The following is an 8,200-nucleotide window of genomic DNA, read 5'->3' on the forward strand; positions in this document are numbered from 1 at the left end:
TTCTGTATTTATTCCTCAGTTGAGATGAGGTATATCACGATTTTTTCCAGCATTTTACTAATAAAGGTAAGGCTGCCATGAACATGTTCAACCACATGTCACTGTTATATGTGGATCATGCTTGAGTATTTGTGGTGCTGTGAGTGGTAAAGCTCAGTCTTCAGGCAATGCTATATGCAATATTCGCTGAACCTCCACATTGATATCCAAAGTGGAAATACAGATACCAGTCCCACCAGCAGTAAAGGAGTGTTCCACTTTCTCTGCATCCTAACCTACTCTGCTACTGCAGTAGTTTTTGGTCTTAGTCACACTGATTGGTGTAATGTAGACTCTCAAGTTCATTTCAATTTTCATTTTTCTGATCACTAAGGGTGTTGAACTTTTCTTTATGTGTTTCCTAGCTATTGAAATACCTCAGTTGAGAATTATTGATTTAGCTATCTATCCCAGTTTAAAAGTTGGGTTACCTGGATGTTGGGGAGTTTACCTTTCTGAATCATTTCTATATTTTTATTATGGCACTCTATTAGGTGTAGGGTTGGTAAAACTCTTTCCCAAATGTGTAGATTTCTCTTTTGTCCTATTGGCAGTGTACTTTGCTTTAAAGAAAGTTTTCAGATTGATGAGATTTCCTATATTGATTAGTTATTCTAGAGTCTGAACCTTTGGTACTTTCTTCTGAAAATTTTCTCCCGTGCAACTGTTTTCTAAGCACTTTCTGACACTTTCCATTCTACTCACTTCTGCATATATGGTTTTGTGTGGATTTCCTTATTAACTTGGACTTGAACTTTGAAGAAAGAGATAAAATTGGTTCAATTGGCATTCAGCTACAACCAGATTATCAGTTAGGATAACATCATTTCTTAAAAAGATTTCTGTTATGTACAATATACTTAGTCATTAGGGAAATGCAAAACAAAACAACCCTGAGATTCCACCACACATCAATCAGAATGGCTAAGATCAAAATCTCAGCTGACAGCATATGCTGGTGAGGATGTGGAGAAAGAGGAACACTCCTCCATTGTTGTTGGGATTGCAAACTGTTACAACCTCTCTGTAAATCAGTCCTGAATGTCCTGAAAAATTAGACATTGTAGTGCCTGAGGACCCAGCTATACTTCCCCTTGGCATATACCCAAAAGATGCTCCAACATACAACCAACACACATGTTACATACACTGTGTTCATAGCAGCGTTATTCCAGAAGCTGGAAAGAACCCAGATTCCCTTCACCAGAGGAATGGATACAGAAAATGACATATATTTACACAATGAATTACTACTCAGCTATCAAAAACAATGAGTGCATAAAATTCATAGGCAAATGGATGGACTTGGAAAATATCATCCTGAGTGAGGTTACCCAATCACAGAAAAACACACATAGTACCCAATCACTGATAGGTAGATATTAGCCCAAATGCTCCATTACATAAGATACAATGCAAGACCACATGAAACCCAAGAAGGAGGACCAAAATGCAGATGCTTCACTCCTTCCTTAAAAGAGGAAGTAAAATATCCATAAGGGGGTTAGGGAGACAATGTTTTAGGATTCTGAAGGAATGGCCATTCAGAGTATGCTAGACATACTGCGCATGTGTGTGTGTGTGTGTGTGTGTGTGTGTGTGTGTGTGTGCGTGCGTGCGTGTGTTTGTGTGTGTGTGTGTGTGTGTGCATATATGTATTAATGTATATACCAAAACATAAGATGGATGAAGCTAAGAAGTGCATGCTGACAGTAACTGGATATAGATCCCTCCTGAGTTACACAGCCAGTACATGTGAAACACAGAGTAGCATGCCAGCCTCAAATCACTGAACTAAGAATGGGACCCCCTTTTGGAGGAATTTCTTTTACTCAGGCTCTTTTCTGGTTTTGTCCCTGAAGTTCTTTCAGAGAGGAACAAATATGGGTCAGAGTTTTGATTTGTGGATGGCAACCCTATCCCTCACTTGATGCTCTGTCTTCCTCATGGCGGTAGTCTCTACAAGTTCCCTCTACCCACTCCAGGACATTTCACTGAGTCCTGATAGTCTCTTAACTCTCAGGTCTCTGGAATATTCTAGAGCCTCCCCCCACCTCCAACCTTTTAGCTCCTGAGGTTGCCTGTTGACATTCATTCTCCTGGCACTCAGGTATTCAGTCCTACTCCCCACCAATACCTGACCATGTTCCCCTCTTTCCCTTACTGTCTCCTTTCTCACCCAGGTCCCTCACTTTTCCCTCCTGTGGTTCATTTCTTCTCCCTCTCAAGTGGGATTGAGATTCCTCACTTTATCTGTTCAGCTTGTTAAAATTTTATTTTTCCTTTTATAAAAATTGAATATTTTTGTTTAATTTAAAATATTATCCACTTTCCCAGAATTATAGTCATAAGATTCCTATCCCTTACCCCACCAGCTCTTCTATAAAGTTGTTCGACTTCACCAACCACTCCCTTTCCCAGCACCCACTGACATTCCCATACACTGGCGTTCCAGCTTTGGTAGGCCTAAAAGCTTCTCCTCCCATTGATGTCCAACAAGGCCATTCTCTGCTACATATGCATTTGGAGCCACTGTTCTGTCTATGTACAGTCTTTTAATATTGGCTTAGTACCAGAAAGCTATGGGTCTATGGCATTGTTGTTCTTATGGCCTTAAAAGCCCATTCAGTCCTGGTAATCCTATCTCCACATTTACTAACAAGTGGTTCATTTGCATTCCTCTGGTTTGCCAATAATCTTCACTTCTGTAATTGGCATGCTCTACTCGGGTCTCTCAGGAAAGATCCATATCCGTTTCCTGGCAGCATGCAATTCTTAGCATCATCAATCTTATGTAGTTTTGTGGCAGATCTATCTATCTATCTATCTATCTATCTATCTATCTATCTATCTATCTATCTATCTCCCTCTCTCTCTTTATCTATCTATCTATATATCTATCTTTCTCTCTATCTACATAGTTCTATATCTTTAACTATATCTTTATCTATATCTATATCTTTCTATAAATCTATATCTTTATCTATATATGTATATATTTGGTGGCTCCTACAGCTATGTGTTTAGGTGGAGTTTTAAGATGGATTCTGTGCAACGAGGTAAAAATGTAGAATCAGCAAAGGACAATGGCAACGAGACTCCCTCCTGTTATTATGAACCTATTGATGATGCAGATTCTCTTTACATCAAAACATTTCTCTTCCTGCTCATCCTCCTGAGTCTTGTGTTTTGTCTGAAGAAAGAATCAGGGTAAAACCTCCAAAAATCTTAAGTCTTGCCCTGGGAACACAGGAAGGTAGATATTATAGAAATGATATCTAATCAGACTAGAGATCTGCATTCTATATTCCATGATGTGCTTTTCTTTACTGATATCTCATAAATTTTGGGTAAAATACGGATTTAGGGGTTTATCATTTGAATTAGGTACACAATATTTACACTGTTACATTCACTTACAGCTGGGCACGCTTTGTTGCTAATTCATTCCAAAAAATGGAATTGGAAAACAGAATTTTTGAGTACACTTTCTGGAATATATATAGTCTCCTATAAAGGAAAGTACAATACGAAAATGAAATACAATATTCAATCGATTAAAGGTCTGTAGGGAAAATACTTGCCTTTGGAAAACAGAGAAAACCTAGGAAATTGAAGTGTATGTCACAGGAATGGACCTTTGGCATGGAATTATTATCCAGAATAAAATCCTCCACCCAATGTTTCTAGCTCTCTTTTACCCATGCCACGTAACTTTCAACATTCAGAGCATGAAAGCACTAATGAAGGAAAAGAACTCTTCAGCTTTAGAGAGATGGAGCAAATAAAGGTTTCCCCTGTGTCACAGGACATATACATGGAAAAGGCACTCTTGAAACTGGTCACTGTAAGGATACCTTTTTAGAGGTAGGTCATGGGAGTTCTCAGTGACATCAACATTAGGCTCTCCCTGAAAAATCTCTTGTAACCTGAAGATTCCTATCTTATTCTGTGATGTCACAAGTGTTGTCATGACAGCTACTGCCTCTCCAATATACCCTCAGTAACTCTAGTGTTTACTAATTGGCCTCTTGTTTAGAGTACACAGCCATTTGTGAGGGAGAAAAAAGAGGATGAAAAGAACAGATATGGGGAGAGTGAAGTAACCTGGCCTTCTGTATTGGTATAAAAAAGGAAGAAAAATGTGGTCCTTGCTACTGTTCAGTGAGTACTTGATAGGGATTTAGAGGTATTGATAAAGAGATAGCCTTGATCTGAGCCTCCCACCTATTGGAATCAGGAGCTGGGGGCCTCTCAGAAGCATCTGGACTTCCCTGTTCTTATGGTTCCTGGAAATCAGAGAGTTTATATCATTAATTTCTTTTTTCCAAAACCAATTGTTGGGAAGGGCACAGTTGTTTTCCTGAGAGCTCATGGCCTTTACTCTTTTTGACAAGAAGAAAAAGGTCCTAAGGAAAAAGGAGAGACAGGTATTGTGTCGCTAGCTCAGAGTAAACTCCTCCATGTTTGGATATCTATAGTGCAGTCTGGGAAGCAGCAGTGCTATTAGTTGAGACTTCATCATCTCAGTCTTTCCCCTAATATTTCTACTGGCTACCACTTTACTTTTCTCAGTCAATAGGTATTATTAGCTGTCAGTTTACTCTTCTTTTATTCCTTTCATTTTTTTATGTTTTAGCAATTTTTATTGCTTTTTTCATCTTAATGTTTCTATATATACATTTAATGTTATTTTGTTTGGCATTTTCCTGCCCATAATATTCCTACCTGTATCATTCTCCTTCTTCTCTTACCCCCCTGACTGCGCCTTCACATTCCCTTGTACTAGGAGACAAAACTAAAGAGGACCAATAGCTTCTGATTCCATTCGTGATAAACAAGGCCATTCTCTGCCACATGCAGTCTGAGCCATAGCTCTGTCTGTGTACATTCATTGAACATTGGTCTAGTATCAGAAAGCTCTGGATTATTGACTTTCTTGTTCTTATGGGTTTGAAAGTTCCTTTAGCTCTTGCAATCCTTTCTCAAAATCTGCCAACAAGAGGTTTATTTCAGTTCACTGGTTTGCCAATAGTATTCACTTCTGTAGTTCACATGATCTACGTGTGTCTCTCAAGAGAAACCTATATCCGGTTGCTGGCAGAATGCACTTTTTTAGCTACATCAATCTTATGTAGTTTTGGTGGCTGATATATATATATATATATATATATATATATATATATATATATATATATATATATATATATCCTTTTTTGGATCATACAGCTATTTGGTTTGGTGGAATGGTAACATGGATTCTGAGCAACCAGGTCAAGAATGTAGAGTTCAGAAATGACAATGCCAAATAGACTCCCTCCTGTTCTTATGAACCTTTTGAAGTTGAGGTTTCTCTGGTCTTCTTTCTGCCAATACTCAGGAATCTTATGTTTGGCTTTCAGAGAGAATCATGGTAAAACATCCGACTCTCATGTCTAGCAATGGGAACACAGGAAGGTAGATAGTGTAGTACTGATACCAAATAGGACTAGAGACCTGAATTCTATAGTCATTTTGTCCTTTTCTTTAGTGAGAATGGAATTGGAGACAGAATTTTTGATTACACATACACGAATATTAATAAAGCCTCATACATAGGGGTTGGGGATTTAGCTCAGTGGTAGAGCGCTTGCCTAGGAAGGGCAAGGCCCTGGGTTTGGTCCCCAGCTCTGAAAAAAAAAATAACCCAAAATAAAGCCTCATATCATGGAATGTGCAATGAGAAAGTGAAATACAATATTCATTCAATAATGTCTGCATGCAAAATACTGGCCTTTGGAAAATAGGGAAAACCTGGGATATTGAACTGTGTGTCACAGGAATAAACCTGGGAATAAAATATTATCTAGAAGAATCTCCTCCACTCTATGTTCCTAAATCTTTTCTAGTCATGCTAGGCCCCAGACTACCTTTCTCCATTCAGAGCATGTAACCACTAATGAAGCAAAGAATAGTCTCTAGCTTCAGAGAGATGTAGTATGTAAAGGTTTCCACTGTTTCACTGGATACACTCCTGGAAAGGGCACTCCAAATCTGGTCAATGTGGAAAAAGCTGTTTAGCAGGTAGGCCATGGTGGTTCTCAATGACATCATCATTAGGCCTCGCTGAAAATTCTCTTGTATCCTGCAGAGACCTTGCTTCTTTTGTGATGTCACAATTGTTGTCCTGACTTCACCTACCTATCAGATATTCCTTCAGTACCTCTAGGGTATACTAATTGGCCTCTAATGCATTGTAAACAGCCATTTGGGATGGAGAACACAGAGGATGAAGTGATCAGACATGAGGAGTAGGAATCTGGCCTTCTGTCTTGGTATAAAAAAAGGAATTCATGGTCAATGGAAAAGCTCCTTGAGTCTTTGGTAGGGGTTCAGTAGGTTCACTTTAGAGATAGCATTGATCTGAGCCCTCCACATATGGGATTTATGAGCAGGGAGACTCTCAGAAGCATCTGGACTCCCCTGTTTGTTATTTTCCTTGGTAGTCAGATAATGTATATAATTCATATTTTTATCCCAAAATCCAGGTTTTGGGAAGGGCACTATAGTTTTTCCTGAGAGCTCATAGCTTTTATCCTTTTGCCAAGAAGGAAAAGGTCCTAAGGAAAACACTAAGGGAAGTTTTCTGTCTTCAGCACAGAGTAAACTCCTCCATTCATTGGATTCTAATAATGCAGTTTGTGTCTGGCAGTGATATCTAGGAGGGAGAAATTCTTCTAGATGAAACTTCATCATATCAGTCTTTCCACTAGTATTACTATGACTACCATTCCCTGACAGTGACCCCTTAAAATACTGAGTCAATAGGTGTGATTAGCTGGAAGATTTCTTTACTTTTATTTCTTTCCTTTTTTTAAAATTTTACAAATTATATTTCTTTTTAAATGGATATTTCAAAATTTACATTTAAAAATATTATTTCCTTTCCAATTTTCCTGACTATAAGATCCTCTACCGTTATCCTTATCCTTCTCCTATAACCCCCCTGGACATTCACTTGAACTGGGTGTCAAACCTAGGCAGGACCAACAGTTCTCCCTCCATTGTTGCCCAACAAGGCCATCCTATGCATCATATGCATTTGGAGCCATAGGTCTGTTCATGTACATTCTTTGAATATTGGTCTACTACCAGAAAGCTATGTTTCATTGGTATTGTTGTTCCTATGGGGTTGAAAGCACCTTCACCTCTGCTAATCCTTTCTCAAAATCAACCAACAAGAAGTCCGTTTACAGTTCACTGGTATGCCACTAGGGTTCATGTTGTGGTTTGCCCTGAAGTTATCTGTGTTTGATGCTAATTCCACTGCCTCAAGGTCAGCTGCATAGTACTGTACTCAGAACTCAAATGACATCACCAGTACCACTTCCCCATTCAATTTGTAAAGTATATGTGAGTGGCAGAAATAGGATACAAGGAGGGTAATCATGGGAGGAGAAGGAAGACTGGGTTGGAGAGAGGTTTGAAGGAAGAGGGTGAGACTAGTGGAAAAAAGAGAGAAAGGAAGATGACAGAGTGAGAAGCCATTGTAGGTGAATTTAATATTCCGCTGTGTTGTTACATGTCGTTGTTAATGTTCCTAAGGGATAGATGGTACCCAGCTTTGTATGTGTAAGTGGGCAATTATATCTAATCAACTGGATCAAAGATTATTGTGTTGTGTATTCTTTATGTGAGGGTTAGTGTATAGGGAAGTGTGGTCAACACGAAACACTTGGAAGCCAAGGAGTGTGAATGTATTTCTGCCAATATATCTAGCACAGTAATTCAGACACTTAAATAACAGAGTTAGCTATGTAAAAGACGACTTTACTTTTTTATTTTTATATTTTTGCAATGACACATTCACTTTTGTATTTGATATGCTCTAGCTGTGTATGTCAGGAAATATCTATATCCTTGTTCCTGGCAGAATGCATTTCTTAGCTTCATCAATCTTATATAGGTTTGGTGAGTGATGTATATATATATATATATATATATATATATATATATATATATATATGGAATTTATATATATATATGGAATTTATATATATATATATATATATGGAATTTATATATATACATATATATATGTATATATATATGGAATTTTCACATAGTGTCTGTGAACGAAGTCAAGAACGGATATCCACAAATGACAATGCCAAAGATCCCC

The sequence above is a fragment of the Rattus norvegicus genome, chromosome Y, assembly GCF_036323735.1.
Source record: "Rattus norvegicus strain BN/NHsdMcwi chromosome Y, GRCr8, whole genome shotgun sequence".
NCBI classification, from domain to species: domain Eukaryota; kingdom Metazoa; phylum Chordata; class Mammalia; order Rodentia; family Muridae; genus Rattus; species Rattus norvegicus.